Here is a 17987-nt window from a genome sequence, read left to right as displayed (position 1 = left end):
TTCATCTTCACATTCATAGTGTTCTTACATGCATTATGTGTTTGATCCAAAATTTTCATATTTTGGGTCATTTTTATGTTTTTCTCTCTCATCTTTAAAATTTCAAAAATCAAAAAAATATCTTTTCCTTATTTCCCTCCAAATTTTTGAAATTTTGGGTTGACTTGGTCAAAAATTTTTAAAATTAGTTGTTCTCACAAGTCAAGTCAAATTTTCAATTTTAAAAATCTTATCTTTTTAAAATCTTTTTCAAAAATCATATCTTTTCAATTTTATCTTTGTTTTTCGAAAATTTTCAAAAATCTTTTTCAAATTATTTTCAAAATCTTTTTCTTATCTTTATATCATATTTTCGAAATTACACTAACAATTAATGTGATTGATTCAAAAATTTGAAGCTTGTTACTTTCTTGTTAAGAAAGGTTCAATCTTTAATTTCTAGAATCATATCTTTTAGTTTCTTGTTAGTCAAGTAATTAATTTTAATTTTAAAAATCAAATCTTTTTCAAAAAAATCTTTTTCAATCATATCTTTTTAATCATATCTTTTTATCATATCTTTTTGAAATTATATCTTTTTCAAAAATTTGATTTTAAAATATCTTAACTAACTTCTTATCTTCTTATCTTTTCAAATTTGATTTTAATATCTTTTTCAACTAACTAATTAACTTTTTGTTTGTTTCTTATCTTTTTCAAAACCACCTAACTACTTTTCCCTCTCTAATTTTCGAAAATACCTCCCTCTTTTTCAAAAATTCTTTTTTTGTTTTAAATTTAATTTTAATCTTATCTTATCTCTAATTTTCGAAAATTGCTAACCCCTTTTTAAAATTATTTTCGAATTTTCTATCTCTTCTCTCTTATTTTATTTAATTATTTATTTACTAACACTTCTCTTCACCTCTCTTCATCTAAATATCCGAACCCACTCTTCTTCACTCTTCTCCCCTTTCTTTTTCTACTAACATAAAGGAATCTCTATACTGTGACATAGAGGATTCCTCTTTCTTTTTTTTGTTTTCTTCTCTTTCATATGAGCAGGAACAAGGACAAAAGCACTCTTGTTGAAGCTGATCCTGAACCTGAAAGGACTTTGAAGAGGAAACTAAGAGAAGCTGAACTACAACAATCCAGAAGTAACCTTTCAGAAATTTTTGAACAAGAGAAGGAGATGGCAGCCGAACCCAATAATGATAATGCAAGAAGGATGCTTGGTGACTTTACCAAACCAACGTCCAAATTTGATGGAAGAAGCATCTCCATTCCTGCCATTGGAGCAAACAATTTTGAGCTGAAACCTCAGCTAGTTGCTTTAATGCAACAGAACTGCAAGTTTTATGGACTTCCATATGAAGATCCTTACCAGTTTTTAACTGAGTTCTTGCAGATTTGTGAGACTGTAAAGACGAATGGAGTAGATCCTGAAGTCTACAGGCTCATGCTTTTCCCTTTTGCTGTAAGAGACAGAGCTAAAATATGGTTGGATTCACAACCTAAGGATAGCCTGGACTCCTGGGATAAGCTGGTCACGGCCTTCTTGGATAAATTCTTTCCTCCTCAAAAGCTGAGCAAGCTTAGAGTGGATGTTCAGACCTTCAAACAAAAAGATGGTGAATCCCTCTATGAAGCTTGGGAAAGATACAAGCAGTTGACCAAAAGATGTCCATCTGACATGTTTTCAGAATGGACCATATTAGATATATTCTATTATGGTCTATCTGAATTTTCGAAAATGTCATTGGACCATTCTGCAGGTGGATCCATTCACCTAAAGAAAACACCTGTAGAAGCTCAGGAACTTATTGACATGGTTGCAAATAACCAATTCATGTACACTTCTGAGAGGAATTCTGTGAATAATGGGACGCCTTAGAGGAAGGGAGTTCTTGAAATTGATGCTTTGAATGCCATATTGGCTCAGAACAAAGTGTTGACTCAGCAAGTTAACATGATCTCTCAAAGTCTGAATGGATGGCAAAATGCATCCAACAGTACTAAAGAGGTAGCTTCTGAAGAAGCTTATGATCCGGAGAACCCTGCAATGGCAGAGGTTAATTACATGGGTGAACCCTATGGAAACACCTATAATTCATCATGGAGAAATCATCCAAATTTCTCATGGAAGGATCAACAAAAGCCTCAACAAGGCTTTAACAATGGTGGATGCAATAGGCTGAGCAATAGCAAGCCTTTTCCATCATCTTCTCAGCAACAGACAGAGAATTCTGAACAAAACACTTCTAATTTAGCCAATCTAGTCTCTGATCTGTCAAAAGCCACTTTCAGAAAGTTCAAGCTACTGTTTTTAGGTAGTTTTTAGTAAGTTCAAGCTACTTTTAGGGATGTTTTCATTAGTTTTTATGCTAAATTCACATTTCTGGACTTTACTATGAGTTTGTGTGTTTTTTTGTGATTTCAGGTAATTTCTGGCTGAAATTGAGGGACCTGAGCAAAACTCTGAGAAGGAGGCTAACAAAAGACTGCTGATGCTGTTGGAATCTGACCTCCCTGCACTCAAAATGGATTTTCTGGAGCTACAGAACTCCAAATGGCGCGCTCTCAATGGCGTTGGAAAGTAGACATCCAGAGCTTTCCAGCAATATATAATAGTCCATACTCTATTCGGGAATTGACGACGTAAAGTGGCGCTCAACGCCAAGTACATGCTGCTGTCTGGAGTCAAACGCCAGAAACACGTCACGACTCGGAGTTGAGCGCCCAAAACACGCTATAACTCAGCGTTCAACTCCAATAAAAGCCTCAGCTCGTGGATAGATCAAGCTTAGCCCAAACATACACCAAGTGGACCCCGGAAGTGGATTTATGCATCAATTACTTACTTCTGTAAACCCTAGTAGCTAGTCTAGTATATATAGGACATTTAACTATTGTATTAGACATCTTTTGACCATTCGGTCTTTTGATCACCTTCATGGGGGCTGGCCATTCGGCCATGCCTGAACCTTTCACTTATGTATTTTCAACGGTGGAGTTTCTACACACCATGGATTAAGGGTGTGGAGCTCTGCTGTACCTCAAGTTTCAATACAATTACTATTATTTTCTATTCAATTCTCCTTATTCTTATTCCAAGATATACGTTTCATAGTAAAATCATAGTAAAATTCAAAAATGTGAATTTAACACTAAAGCCTGTAAAAACTTAAAAAAAAAACTAAATGAAAACTACTAAAAACTATATGAAAATGATGTCAAAAAGCGTATAAAATATCCGCTCATCACAACACCAAACTTAAACCTTTGCTTGTCCCCAAGCAAGTAAAAACACAGTAGGATAGAAAAGAAAAATAAGATACAATAAATTTCTAAGTTTCAAATGAAGCTTAGTTATAATCAGATGAGCGGGACTTAGTAGTTTTTTGCTTTTGAATAGTTTTGGCATCTCACTATCCATTGAAACTCAGAGATGTTGGCACCTTTAGGAACTTAGAATCCAGATGATATTATTGACTTTCCTAGTTAAGCATATTTTGATTCTTGAATATAGCTTCTAGAGTCTTGGCCGTGACCCTAAGCACCTTTAACTGGGTGAACCTTTTCAGATTGTGACTCAGCTTTTCTAGAGTCCCCAGATAGAGTTGTCCAGAGTTCTTAAGCACACTCTTTTTGCTTTGGACCACGACTTTAACCGCTCAGTCTCAAGTTTTTCACTTGACACCTTTACGCCACAAGCACATGGTTAGGGACAGCTTTGTTTGAGCCGCTTAGGCTAGGATTTTATTTCCTTGGGCCCTCCTAACCACTGATGCTCAAAGTCTTGGGGCCTTTTACCCTTGCCTTTTGGTTTAAAGGGTTGCTGGCTTTTTCAATCTGCCCTATTTTTCCTGCATTTTTGGGCAGTAATGGATTTTTTTGCTTTTTATTTTTTATTTTTTTTCTTTTTCGCCAATTTTTCTTTCTTACATGCATATATATAAGAACCGTAATTAATCGAACAGTTGACTAAGTGGTTATATTGCCCAAATTTGATTCCAAAAAGTTAGAGTGAGAATTTGAGGTTTTAAACATCATTTTTGGACTCAGTGGGTCTTTCCGAGTCAGAAAATGTGTTTTCCGTGAAAAACCATGAAAAATCACAAACTAATAGTTGAACTGGTTGAACCTGTTCAAGTCTGCTTGGTGCTGTGCGAGAAAAAGTAGAAACAGTCAAAAACCTTAGAAAAACAGTAGAAATGGAAAATCGGGCGTTAATTTTAAAGGTTTGGCCCGAAGTTGCGCCAAACGGGCTAAAAATGCTAATGGGTTGAACCGGGCCTAAGTTGGGCCCAAGTCCAACATATATAAAGGTTCATTTAATGAACCCTAACCTCATAAACACACACACATCACAAATTGAAAGAGGGAGAGGAGGAGAGATTGAACCCTATTCACCTCAATCTTCTCAAGCTCATATCTTGAGCTATAGAGCTCTGATTTGCGTGCCGTTGGCGGCTATGCATTTCATGTGAAGAGCTCTACAAAACTCATCCAAGAAACTCTAGAGGTAAGCTCAAAATCGCTTCATTTCTTCTCTCCAAAATTTTGGGTACTTAGGGCTTTTGGTTAAGTGAGTTTTTGTGATACTTGGTGTTTAGGTTCACTCTAATCCTTGCTTAGCTTTAGGTTTTGACATCCAAATCTGTTGGAAAAGGTAAGAGGCTTTGAACTCTTGTGAACCTTTCATTTATATTGAGCCCTAGGTTGATTTTTGGTGATTCTTATGTATATAGCTTGATTATTGTGAGTTTGGAGCTTGTTGGTGCTTGTTGGAGCTACATTGGTGGTTGGATTTGGGTTGAAAGCTCATTTGGTTCATAAAGGGAATTGGCCAAGGTATGATTTCGGTTTCCTCTATGTAGTATATAATATTGATGGACACTTAGGCTAGTGACCCATAGGATAGGATTGGATTTGAATGGTTGATGAGTTTTTGGGTGTTATTGTATGATGATGTTTGATGAAATGATGATTTTTGAGTTGATATTGATGATTAATAGTGATATGATGAGGAGGAATGACTTGTGAAGTTGAGAAGTGGATTATGTTGAAAAATGTGATATTGGTGTTGATCGATTGGCAATGTAGTTGGAAAATTGTTAATGAAGTTTGATATTTGAGATATATTGATGTTGATGTGTGGATGAGAAAAGGTGTAGGGAAAATGTGGCAATTTTGGAGTAGTATGACATCGAGGGTTGATTTTGATGAAAAGTGGAGTTTGGAATGATTTGGTTTAGTTTTGGTTATGTCTTGTAAAGGAATTGTGGAAATTTTGTTTCTGGATAAAAGTTGGTTTTTGGAGAATTTTGTCTGATCATAATGTTTGCCTCGATTTTCAAAATTGGTTGAGATTTATTTAGAATTAAAGATCTTTGAAAAACCTTTAAATCGATATAAAGTTTGTGAAGTTTGGAATTTTGTAGAGGAAGTCATGATCATTCAAAGTTGGTGTTGAAAATTGGAAATTCTACAAAGTTACAGAATTTTGAGTTTTCTGGTATGTGCGCACGCATAGCCTTGTGCGTACGCACACTCTGCGAAAATTGTGACTTGTGCTTGCAGCACTGGCATAGCTTGTGCGCGTGCACACCAATGGAAAATTGCAACCTGTGTGTACTCACAGACCTGTGTGCACGCACACGTTGGGAAGGCCAATCTGTTGGGGGCACTGGCACAGGTTCTGCCAGTGAACAACTTTTGAAAGTTTTGGTACCTGTGCTTACGCACACCCTGTGCGTACGCACACTTTTAAAAATTTTCCTGGGTGTGCGCACGGACACCCCTGTGCGAACGCACATGCCCTGTTTCTCAAATTTTTCCTTCTTTTCAACTATTTCACCTTCCCGACGAGGTTGCAAGCTTCTATAACGCCTTTTTAAGACTTTTGGGCATATTTTTTGGATACTCAAACATGGGAAAAGATTTAAGGGTTTTAGACGTCATTATTTGGAAAAAGTTAGCAAACAGAGTACTAGGTTTCTATTGTGTTGGGGAAGGGTTGATGAGGTGCGATGAAAGGTTGATGAATGATATGTGAAAATCAAGGAACTGAAATGTGAATGAACAGTGGTTGAACAAAGTTGAGGACTCTGAATGAAGTGATGGATCCATCTTGTACCGAAAATGTTTTTGAAAACCACTGCACTACTTTTCATTGGGAATATAAGACGCTATGCGCCTGGCAGGGGCCGAGGTTGGATCTCGTCTGTCAAAATAGCGGTGACGGCATAAGGGCAGTGGTTCATCCTGCTTGCGCTTAGACGTGAGGTCGGTGGCAATAGATCCCGCTCACATCCCTTCGGATCATCAGAGTGTACAAGCGCAAAACCCTGGATAATGATCCGAGCACTATATCTCGGGGGTTCCCACACCATGAATCCGAAGGGCAACATCTCCATGGAGATGTGTCGGGTTGGCAGTTGAACCGACAATATGAAATCACAGCCAGTAGGGCAGGCATTCATCATATGCATTTTCTACCTGTTTGTATGCTTTGCCGAGTTGATATTGTTTTCCCTATTTGTATAACATGTCTAATTGCTATATATGCTTCTACTTGTGTTTTACTTGTATTGTATATACTTGTGCTTTTTCTGGGATTGAGGAGGTTCAAAAGGCGGTGGCGATGGGATCGCATGGCGGATCAATTGGTGAAGGCTGTGGGACAGCGGTGTTTGATTAGAGTAGAAATCCCCTAAGATAGATTACCCTTTTATGGTGCTACGGCTTAAGTTTTGTTAAGGTTTTACCTATTATGCTTATTTGGTTTAGAATGCTTTAAGCTTGAAATTTTGTGATGGATATGGAGTCTAGGATTGCCTTTGGCGTCCCGGGGTCTTATATCCTACATCACTGGGCACTGTTATCATACTGAGAACCTCTGGTTCTCATACCATATTTCTCTTGTGTTTTTTAGATGCAGGTCGCAACCCACATCGGTGAGTTGTTTGGTTGGTGACAGAAGCGGAGGATCCAGATGCTTTTTTGTGTCTTTTGATTTATTTTAAATCGGTCTCTCACTTTTGTATTTTGTTTCGCCTAGAGGCTTGTATTTGAGAGAACAAAACTTGTATAAGCCATTTCAAAACTTCAGTTTCCATTTGTCTGTATATTTGGCTAGCCGGCTTAAACTCCGCGAGCCATGGCTAGTTTCTTATGATATTATATTATACTATTATCTTCGTCTATATCACATCTGTTTCTTGAGCTTTAAGTTAGACGCTACGTTAGATTGTTTTGCGCTTTTAAATCTTGTTTTTGAGCTATATCCTTCATCAGGCTTCTAGATTATATTATTCCTTCTATATATTATATGTATGAGCTTAGCACTGTCGTAATCTCTAGTTAACCTTTGCTTTACGACGCGAGGTAAAGTTTAGGATAATTAGGGTGTTACATCATACATTCAGAAAACAAAAGCAAATGACACCACATCAAACTAATTAAACTAATCTTATTTTAAACTTGAAATTCATGCATCTCTCAATTCTTTTAAAAAAATTCATTTTAAGCAAGGTGAGAGATATATGGAACATTTTACAACTTTTAAGACATCAATGCAAATGATCATACAATAAGAACAAGAGAACAGATAATAAAACAGACAAAAAACAGAAAAATAACAGGAAAGGAGTAAAAAAGAACGAATCCACCTGAATGATGGTGGCTAGTGCTCCTTATTGTGGATCCAATGTAGTGCAGATCTCTTCAATGTTACTCCTTTGTCTTTGTTAATGCTGGTGCATATGCTCATGTGCATGATTTCTGGTTTGCTCCATCATCTTCTTCTATACTTAAGAGTGGTTGAAGAACTGAAGATTGATGGTTTAGAAGTTATAGTAAACTCTCGTTGTAAGTATAGTTACTAAACCAAGCAATCAACCTTTCTTACAAACGTTTTGGTTGTCACAAGTAACAAACCCTTTTAAAATTGATAACCGAGTATTCAAACCTCGGGTCGTCTTCTCAAGGAATTGCAGGGAGGTATGTTCTTATTATTGGTTATGGGTTTTGTAAATTGGGGTTTTGAAAGTGAGGAACAAGTAAATTAAATGACAAATAAAATAAATAATTAACTATAAAATAAACTCTTGGCAAGATATGAAAATTCGGAAGTCCTATCCTAGTTACTCCTATGAGAGTGGAAGTTAATCCCACTTAGTTAACCTTTGCGTAAGCAAGGGAAAGTCAAGTGAACCAATTGGTTAGATTTCCCAAGTCCTAGCCAACTCCTAAGGAAAGACTAGAGTTAGTGGAATTCCAATTAATCAGCCGACATAACAATCAATCCTGAATAGTTGATAACTCAAGAGCTTCCAGTTAATCAATTAAAGCTCATAATATAAAAAGCTAAATAAGAATCATAAATATCTGGAATACCTCAAATAACATTCATTCAAAGCAGTCAAATCTAACATGAAAAATATTCATAAGCCAATTGGGCAACATAAATCAAACATAAATAAAAGCATTAAAGTATCTCAAAGTAGAAGAGAGATATAAAGTAAAAGAAATATTAAACCTGATGAAGAGTTGAAATCCTAAATCCTTTAAGAGGAATCCTAATCCTAAAACCTAAGAGAGAGGAGAGAACCTCTCCCTCAAAACTACATCTAAATCATGAAAAGTAACTAATTGGCGAGCTCTCTTTCTTTCGGATGCATTCCCCCACTTCATAACCTCTAATCTGTGTTCTCTGGGCCGAAAACTGGGTCAAAAACAGCCCAGAAATCACTGAATGTGAAATCTGGTCCGTACAGGTCGCGGCAGAGTGACGCGGAGGCGTCATCCACGCGTTTGCATAGAATGAGATTCGCAAATGCGATGCGTCCGCGTGGAGCGCGCGTTCGTGTCACCTATCTATATGGCCACTATGGCGAATTATATATCAAATCGAAGCCCCAGACGTTAGCTTTCCAACGCAAGTGAAACCACATCATTTGGACTTCTGTAGCTCAAGTTATGATCATTTTAGTGCGAGAGGGTTAGGTTGATAGCTTTTCAGTTCCTTCAACTTCTTGTATTCCTTCCACTTTTGCATGATTCATTTCCATCCTCTAAGCCATTCTTGCCCTGTAATTCCTGAAATCACTTAACACACATATCAAGGCATCTAATGGTAATAAGAGAGGATTAAATAAAAGAAAATAAAAGCCAAAGAAGCATGTTTTCAATCATAGCACAAAATCGGGAAGGAGAATGTAAAACCATGTAAATCATATGAATAAGTGGGTAAGGAGTTGATAAAAACCACTCAATTGAGCACAAGATAAACCATAAAATAATGGTTTATCAGTGGTAGAAGTCACAAAGCAAAGCTTTTGCAACACCAAACTTAAGAGTTTTGTTCGTCCTCGAGCAAATATGATCAATGGGGAAGAAGAAGATGGGGGTAGGTGGAGCTTCCATGGGACCTCCTGGTCCTGATAGGCTAGGGAATCTAGATCCCCTGCATCTCTGCATTGGCGTTTGAATGCCCAGGGGCTGCTCCCTGGCTAGCGTTCAACGCCAGTAATGCTTACTGATACATATGATCATGACTCTAACAACTGAAAGAAAATGAAAATAAATATAGTTGAGTAAAGTTGGGTTGCCTCCCAACAAGTGCTTCTTTAATGTCATTAGCTTGACTTTACTGTACTTAACTTAGTAATAGTGTTGAGCCTCCTGGCTCTATATCTCTTTCAAGGTAATGCTTAATTCTCTGTCCATTGACAGTGAACCTTCTTTCTTTACCTTGGAGTTCTATATGCCCGTAAGGTGATACACTAGTAATCACAAATGGTCCTGTCCAACGGGATTTGAGCTTTTCAGGGAACAATTTGAGTCTTGAGTTGAAGAGCATGACTTTCTGTCTTGGTTCAAAGACATTGGAGGCTAACTTCTTGTCGCGCCACCTTTTTGCCTTTTCCTTATAGATCTTAGCATTTTCAAATGCTTCTAAACGGAATTTTTTCAACTCATTTAGTTGGAGCAGCCATTTTTCCCCTGCTGCTTTAGCATCAAGGTTGAGGAACCTAGTAGCCCAATAGGCTTTGTGTTCTAGTTCCATTGGCAAATGACAGGACTTCCCATATACTAACTAATATGGTGAAGTTCCGATGGGGGTTTTGAAAGCTGTTCTGTATGCCCACAGAGCATCATCAAGCTTTCTAGCCCAATCCTTTTTGGAGGCACTTACTGTCCTCTCTAAGATTTGCTTAAGTTCTCTATTTGAGACTTCAGCTTGCCCATTCATTTGGGGATGATACGGTGTTGCTACTTTATAGCGAACTCTGTATCGGCTTAAGACAGAATCCAGCTGTCTGTTGCAGAAATGAGTTCCTCCATCACAATTAGTGTCCTAGAGACACCAAATCTGTTGAAAATGTTCTTTTGGAGGAACTTCATTACTACTCTAGTGTCATTACTGGATGTTGCTATTGCTTCAACCTATTTAGACACGTAATCTACTGCCATAAGGATGTAGATGTTTGAGTATGAAGGCAGGAATGGTCCCATAAAATCTATGCCCCATACATCAAACAACTCAATCTCTAGGATTCCTTGCTGAGGCATGCTGTGACCATGAGGAAGATTACCAACCCTCTGGCAACTATCACAGTTACAGACAAACTCTCTAGAATCCTTAAAGAGAGTAGGATAGTAAAAGCCACTTTGGAGTACCTTAGTGGCTGTCTGCTCACCTCCAAAGTGTCCTCCATAGTCAGAGCCATGGCAATGCCATGGAATTCTCTATGCCTCTTCTTCAGACACACAGCGTCGAATTATTCCATCCGAGCATCTCTTAAAGCGATATGGCTTATCCCATAGGTAATATTTTGCATCGTGCATGAGTTTCCAGGTTGTTGTCTGGTGAACTCCTTGGGAATGAACCGTATAGCCTTGTAGTTTGCAATGTCTGCAAATCAAGGTACTGTCCAGATGGCATATAGTTGCTCATCTAGAAAGGATTGGAATATGTCAGTGGAGGGAAAAGAAGTCCCTGCTACTGGCTCAATCCGGGACAAGTGATCAACCACCTGATTTTCTGTCCCTTTTCTGTCTCTAATTTCTATATCAAACTCTTGCAGGAGTAATACCCATCTTATAAGTCTGGGTTTAGAATCTTGCTTAGTGAGTAGATACTTTAGAGCAGTATGGTCAGTATAAATAATAACATTAGATCCTACTAGGTAGGATCTGAACTTGTCAATGGCATAAACCACTGCAAGTAGCTCCTTTTCTGTAGTAGTGTAGTTTTTCTGCACATCATTTAATACGCGACTAGCATAATAAATGACATGCAGAAGCTTGTCATGTCTTTGACTTAGGACTGCACCAATTTCATAATCACTTGCATCACATATTAGCTCAAATGGCAAGTCCCAGTTGGGTGCAGAGATGATAGGAGTAGTGACAAGCTTGGCTTTCAGAGTTTCAAAGGCATGCAGGCATTCTTGGTCAAAGATGAATGGAACATCAGTAGCAAGAAATTACACAGGGGTTTGGCGATTTTTGAAAAATCTTTTATGAACCTCCTGTAAAATCCTGCATGTCCTAGGAAGCTTCTGATTGCCTTAACACTAGTAGGTGGAGGCAAGCGTTCGATCACCTCCACCTTAGCTTGATCCACTTCTATCCCTTTATTTGAGATCCGATGCCCAAGAACAATGCCTTTAGTTACCATGAAGTGGCATTTCTCCCAGTTTAAAACTAGGTTTGTTTCTTGGCATCTCTTCAGGACCAGGGTCAGATGATCAAGACAGGAGTCAAATGAGTCTCCATAGACAGAGAAGTCATCCATGAATACTTCAAGGAATTTCTCTACCATATCAGAGAAGATGGATATCATGCATCTCTTAAAGGTGGCAGGCACATTGCACAGGCCAAATGGCATTTGTCTATAGGCAAACATGCCAAATGGGCATGTGAATACTGTCTTCTCTTGATCCTGTAGATCTACTGCTATTTGTTTGTAATCGGAATATCCATCCAGAAAACAATAAAAAGCATGACCTGCTAGTCTTTCTAGCATTTAGTCAATGAAGGGTAAAGGAAAGTGATCTTTTCTGGTGGCGTCATTGAGTCTTCTATAATCAATGCACATACGCCACCCTATAACTGTTATTTTTAGGATCAGCATTCCTCCCTTTTTAGGAACAACCTGGACATGGCTCACCCATGGGATGTCAGAAATGGGATAAATAATCCCAGTATCATAGAGCTTAGTGACTTCCTTCTGCACTACTTCCTTCATAGCTGGATTTAACCGCCTCTGTGGTTGCACCACTAGTTTGGCATTATCCTCCAGTAAAATTTTATGCATGCATTGGGCTGGGCTAATGCCCTTAAGGTCACTTATAGTCCACCCAAGGGCGATCCTATGTGTTTTAAGCACTTGGATTAGTGCTTCTTCTTCCTATGGCTCTAGTGTAGAGCTTATGATTATAAGATAGGTATCTCCTTCTCCCAGAAATGCATATTTCAGGGAGGGAGGTAATGGCTTAAGCTCAAGCTTAGGAGGCTTCTCCTTTTCTTGAGAGGTTTCCAGAGGTTCCTCTGAATCAGGCTGAGTATCTCATCAAGGATGTCATCTAGCCCTTCCTTGAGGCTTTCGGCCATGTTGACCTCTTCCACTAGGGAATCAATGAGGTCAATGCTCATAAATTCCTCAGGAATGTCTGGATGCTGCATAGCCTTGACAGCAGTCAATACGAACTTTTCCTCATTGACTCTTAGGGTTACTTCCCCTTTTTCAACATCCATGAGGGTCCGTCCTGTAACTAGGAAAGGTCTTCCTAGGATAAGGGATGCACTCTTGTGCCCCTCCATGTCCAATACCACAAAGTCATTGGGAAAGACAAAGGGTCCAACCCTAACAATCATGTCTTCAACTACTCCTGATGGTATCTTAATAGAACCATCAACAAGTTGAAGGCACATGAGGGTTGGTTTAACTTCATCAGTCAAACTAAGCTTCTTTATTAGTGAAGCAGGTATTAGGTTGATGCTTGCTCTAAGGTCACATAGAGCTGTCCTTGTACAAGCATCACCTAGAGTGCATGGTATCATAAAGCTTCCAGGGTCTTTAAGCTTCTCTAGTAAGTTGTTCTGAATGATTGCACTGCATTCCTCAGTGAGGAGGACTACTTGTGTCTTTCACCAATCCTTCTTATGACTTAGAATGCCCTTCATGAACTTTGCATAAGAAGGAATTTGTTCAAGAGCTTCTACAAAAGGGATCTTTATCTCTAATATTCTGAGATACTCCACAAAGCGGACAAACTGTTTATCCCTTTCCTCTTGACAAGGTTTCTGAGAAAATAGCATCTTAGCCTTGTACACATCAACCTTGGTTGATGAAGGCCGAAGCCATGTGAGTTGGAAGGGGGGTTACTAGCTTGCTTAGGAGGGTTGTTATCAATAAATGATTGACCTTGCTTGCATGGGGGTTCAACGCCTATGCCGCTGCCCCCTTGGGCGTTTAAACACCCAACCTCTTCCCTTTCCTGGTGTTCAACGCCAAAAGGGATACCTTTTTGGGCATTTGAACGCCCAGTCTCTGCCCTTTCCTGGCACTCAACGCCAAGAGGGATGTCTCTCTGGGCGTTTAAATGCCCAAAGTTCTTTTGTGTAGAGACCTGGGTATCCTCAATGAGCTTATAATTTTTATTGTACTGAGGTTGAGTGCTTAAGATTTTCCCACTCCTCAGTTGGATGGCTTGGCATTCATCTGTTATCTGCTTAGATAACTGTTGCGTGCCTTGTTTAACTCAACTAGGCTTCTACATTTCTGTTAGAAGCCTGAGTTTCTCGCAAAGCCTCTTCCAATTCTAGCATTTGCAGGGTAAGGGCTTGCAGTTGCTAAGTCAATGGGCCATCCTGCTCTAGAGGATTAGGTTCAACAACTACTGCCTTAACCTCTCCTTTTATAGAGGTCTCAAGAGATGAGTACAGATGCTGATTAGTGGCAACTGTCTCAATAAGCTCTCGAGCCTCTCCAATGGTCTTTCTCATGTGCATGGAACCACCAGCAGAGTAGTCCAAGGATATTCTAGCCATGTCTGAAAGCCCATAGTTGACGATGTCTAATTGTACCTGATGAGCGGATAATTTATACGCTTTTTGGCACTGTTTTTAGGTAGTTTTTAGTAAGTTCAAGCTACTTTTAGGGATGTTTTCATTAGTTTTTATGCTAAATTCACATTTCTGGACTTTACTATGAGTTTGTGTGTTTTTCTGTGATTTCAGGTAATTTCTGGCTGAAATTGAGGGACCTGAGCAAAACTCTGAGAAGGAGGCTAACAAAAGACTGCTGATGCTGTTGGAATCTGACCTCCCTGCACTAAAAATGGATTTTCTGGAGCTACAGAACTCCAAATGGCGCGCTCTCAATGGCGTTGAAAAGTAGACATCCAGAGCTTTCCAGCAATATATAATAGTTCATACTCTATTCGGGAATTGACGACGTAAAGTGGCGCTCAACGCCAAGTACATGCTGCTGTCTGGAGTCAAACGCCAGAAACACGTCACGACTCGGAGTTGAGCGCCCAAAACACGCTATAACTCAGCGTTCAACTCCAATAAAAGCCTCAGCTCGTGGATAGATCAAGCTTAGCCCAAACATACACCAAGTGGGCCCCGGAAGTGGATTTATGCATCAATTACTTACTTCTGTAAACCCTAATAGCTAGTCTAGTATATATAGGACATTTAACTATTGTATTAGACATCTTTTGACCATTCGGTCTTTTGATCACCTTCATGGGGGCTGGCCATTCGGCCATGCCTGAACCTTTCACTTATGTATTTTCAACGGTGGAGTTTCTACACACCATAGATTAAGGGTGTGGAGCTCTGCTGTACCTCAAGTTTCAATACAATTACTATTATTTTCTATTCAATTCTCCTTATTCTTATTCCAAGATATACGTTGCACTTCAACTTGATGAATGTGATGATCTGTGACACTCATCATCATTCTCACCTATGAACGCGCGTGACTAACAACCACTTCCGTTCTACCTTAGGCCGGGCGCATATCTCTTAGATTCCCCAATAGAATCTTCGTGGTATAAGCTAGATAGATGGCGGCATTCATGGGAATCCGGAAAGTCTAACCTTGTCTGTGGTATTCCGAGTAGGATTCCGGGAATCCAGAAAGTCTAACCTTGTCCGTGGTATTCCGAGTAGGATTCTGGGATTGAATGACTGTGACGAGCTTCAAACTCCTGAAGGCTGGGCGTTAGTGACAGACGCAAAAGAATCAAGGGATTTTATTCTAACCTGATTGAGAACCGACAGATGATTAGCCGTGCTGTGACAGAGCATAGGACCATTTTCACTGAGAGGATGGGATGTAGCCATTGACAACGGTGATGCCCTACATACAGTTTGCCATGGAAAGGAGTAAGAAGGATTGGATGAATGTAATAAGAAAGTAGAGATTCAAGAGAAGCACAGCATCTCCATACGCCTATCTGAAATTCCCACTATTAATTTACATAAGTATTTCTATCCTATTTTATTTTCTGTTTATTATTAATTTTCGAACCTATCATAAATCAATTTAATCTGCCTAACTGAGATTTACAAGGTGACCATAGCTTGCTTCATCCAATAATCTCTGTGGGATCGACCCTTACTCACGTAAGGTATTACTTGGACGACCCAGTGCACTTGCTGGTTAGTTGAACGGAGTTGTGAGATTCTCTAACAGTGCCTGTAACTTTTTTGGTCCAACAACAACACTAAGCTGTTGGTGCCGTTACCAGGGATTATTAAGATCCCAATTCATCATACCATGATCTCTTTGGGGTATTCTTGATAGAGCCAATATTTAAATTTCATACAAGTACAAAGAGACCAACTTTGAGGATCACAATTTTGTCCACCAAGTTTTTGGCGCCGTTGCCGGGGATTGTTCGAGTATGGACAACTGACGGTTCATCTTGTTGCTCAGATTAGGTAATTTTCTTTTCAAAATTTTTTTTTCAAAAATCTTTTTCAAAATTTTTCTTTTCTTTTTCGTTTTTCCAAACTTTATTTTCGAAAAATATAATAAAAATACAAAAAATCATAAAATCATAAAAATCAAAAATATTTTGTGTTTCTTGTTTGAGTCTTAAGTCAACTTTTAAGTTTGGTGTCAATTGCATGCTTTAAAAATTTTTCTTGCATTTTCTTCGAAAAATTCATGCATTCATGGTGTTCTTCATGATCTTCAAGTTGTTCTTGGTAAGTCTTCTTGTTTGATCTTGATGATTTCTTGTTTTGTGTCTTTTGTTGTTTTTCATGTGCATCTTTGCATTCATATTTTCCAAGCATTAAAAATTTCTAAGCTTGGTGTCTTGCATGTTTTCTTTGCATCAAAAATTTTTCAAAATTATGTTCTTGATGTTCATCATGATATTCAAAGTGTTCTTGGTGTTCATCTTCACATTCATAGTGTTCTTACATGCATTATGTGTTTGATCCAAAATTTTCATATTTTGGGTCATTTTTATGTTTTTCTCTCTCATCTTTAAAATTTCAAAAATCAAAAAAATATCTTTTCCTTATTTCCCTCCAAATTTTTGAAATTTTGGGTTGACTTGGTCAAAAATTTTTAAAATTAGTTGTTCTCACAAGTCAAGTCAAATTTTCAATTTTAAAAATCTTATCTTTTTAAAATCTTTTTCAAAAATCATATCTTTTCAATTTTATCTTTGTTTTTCGAAAATTTTCAAAAATCTTTTTCAAATTATTTTCAAAATCTTTTTCTTATCTTTATATCATATTTTCGAAATTACACTAACAATTAATGTGATTGATTCAAAAATTTGAAGCTTGTTACTTTCTTGTTAAGAAAGGTTCAATCTTTAATTTCTAGAATCATATCTTTTAGTTTCTTGTTAGTCAAGTAATTAATTTTAATTTTAAAAATCAAATCTTTTTCAAAAAAATCTTTTTCAATCATATCTTTTTAATCATATCTTTTTATCATATCTTTTTGAAATTATATCTTTTTCAAAAATTTGATTTTAAAATATCTTAACTAACTTCTTATCTTCTTATCTTTTCAAATTTGATTTTAATATCTTTTTCAACTAACTAATTAACTTTTTGTTTGTTTCTTATCTTTTTCAAAACCACCTAACTACTTTTCCCTCTCTAATTTTCGAAAATACCTCCCTCTTTTTCAAAAATTCTTTTTTTGTTTTAAATTTTAATTTTAATCTTATCTTATCTCTAATTTTCGAAAATTGCTAACCCCTTTTTAAAATTATTTTCGAATTTTCTATCTCTTCTCTCTTATTTTATTTAATTATTTATTTACTAACACTTCTCTTCACCTCTCTTCATCTAAATATCCGAACCCACTCTTCTTCACTCTTCTCCCCTTTCTTTTTCTACTAACATAAAGGAATCTCTATACTGTGACATAGAGGATTCCTCTTTCTTTTTTTTGTTTTCTTCTCTTTCATATGAGCAGGAACAAGGACAAAAGCACTCTTGTTGAAGCTGATCCTGAACCTGAAAGGACTTTGAAGAGGAAACTAAGAGAAGCTGAACTACAACAATCCAGAAGTAACCTTTCAGAAATTTTTGAACAAGAGAAGGAGATGGCAGCCGAACCCAATAATGATAATGCAAGAAGGATGCTTGGTGACTTTACCAAACCAACGTCCAAATTTGATGGAAGAAGCATCTCCATTCCTGCCATTGGAGCAAACAATTTTGAGCTGAAACCTCAGCTAGTTGCTTTAATGCAACAGAACTGCAAGTTTTATGGACTTCCATATGAAGATCCTTACCAGTTTTTAACTGAGTTCTTGCAGATTTGTGAGACTGTAAAGACGAATGGAGTAGATCCTGAAGTCTACAGGCTCATGCTTTTCCCTTTTGCTGTAAGAGACAGAGCTAAAATATGGTTGGATTCACAACCTAAGGATAGCCTGGACTCCTGGGATAAGCTGGTCACGGCCTTCTTGGATAAATTCTTTCCTCCTCAAAAGCTGAGC

The 17987-nt window shown here is 37.8% G+C and overlaps 1 non-coding gene across 1 annotated transcript; it reads right to left on the bottom strand.

Moving 5' to 3' along the window:
* Window positions 1-1573: 1573 nt before the first annotated feature.
* LOC112804751 (small nucleolar RNA R71) lies at window positions 1574-1677 on the bottom strand. The gene has a single exon (XR_003203367.1). It is a non-coding gene; the product is annotated as a small nucleolar RNA R71 (small nucleolar RNA).
* Window positions 1678-17987: the final 16310 nt, after the last annotated feature.

Source organism: Arachis hypogaea, chromosome 5 (genome assembly GCF_003086295.3).
Source record: "Arachis hypogaea cultivar Tifrunner chromosome 5, arahy.Tifrunner.gnm2.J5K5, whole genome shotgun sequence".
Lineage (NCBI taxonomy): Eukaryota > Viridiplantae > Streptophyta > Magnoliopsida > Fabales > Fabaceae > Arachis > Arachis hypogaea.
Note: the sequence above shows the minus strand (reverse complement) of the source record. Positions and strands in the feature narration are given on the sequence as shown.